This window comes from Arachis duranensis, chromosome 1 (assembly GCF_000817695.3).
Source record: "Arachis duranensis cultivar V14167 chromosome 1, aradu.V14167.gnm2.J7QH, whole genome shotgun sequence".
Taxonomy (NCBI): Eukaryota; Viridiplantae; Streptophyta; class Magnoliopsida; order Fabales; family Fabaceae; genus Arachis; species Arachis duranensis.
In genome coordinates this window covers 90,124,727-90,125,545 of record NC_029772.3, presented here as the reverse complement: position 1 = coordinate 90,125,545, position 819 = coordinate 90,124,727, and positions in this window count along the sequence as shown.

The following is an 819-nucleotide window of genomic DNA, read 5'->3' as shown; positions in this document are numbered from 1 at the left end:
TCAAAAAAAAAAAAAACTGTCTGCTGGTTGGGAGGATGGATTAACGGAGGGTCGGGTTCAAAAACCGAAGAACAGACCCGGCGCAGAAGGGATTGATACAGGTGCTCCATCGCTGGTTCTTGAAGGGAACGGCGCTATCCAATGCAACAGTGGTGCCTCTGTTGTTCATAACGATGACTACGTTGTGATTCGGTTACACATGAATTCTTTGGTAGAGATACTTCTCAATTTATATCATTCAGGGACGCAGAAATTGCTATCTTGGAAGAACTAGAACATTTAAATTGGTACCATCATGGTAACCGTTGGACAGACAAATTCAACTATGTTGTTGGTGTTGTCCATACAAATTATTTAGAATATAAAAGGGAGAAAAATGGAGTGCTCCAGAAACACATAAACAACTGGGTTGTCACTTGTCAGAACGTACTGGGTTGGTCTTATAGCATTTGAGGATTTGAGAAGGAACAAAGGATTTATTGTTTTTTTTTTAATTTTTGGATAAAAATCTCAACTATTCAATGATTTTTAATTTTTAATTTTTTAGTGACATTGAAAATTTCTTTACGCGATTGGAGCTAAAAGTAAATCAATGATAATCAGCACGAGTCAACTAGTCTAGGATATCTAGCCCAGGCAAATTCACAGGTTACCATTTACAATACTTTTTTTTAATTATTAGTGTTAAATTCATGCAATATATGGGTTTACATTTTAATTTTGGCAAGTTAAATTAAAAATAATATAATTTTTTGAGTTTAGTATAACATTATTATTGTCGTTATATAATAAACAATTTAAAATAAAATATAAATAAAA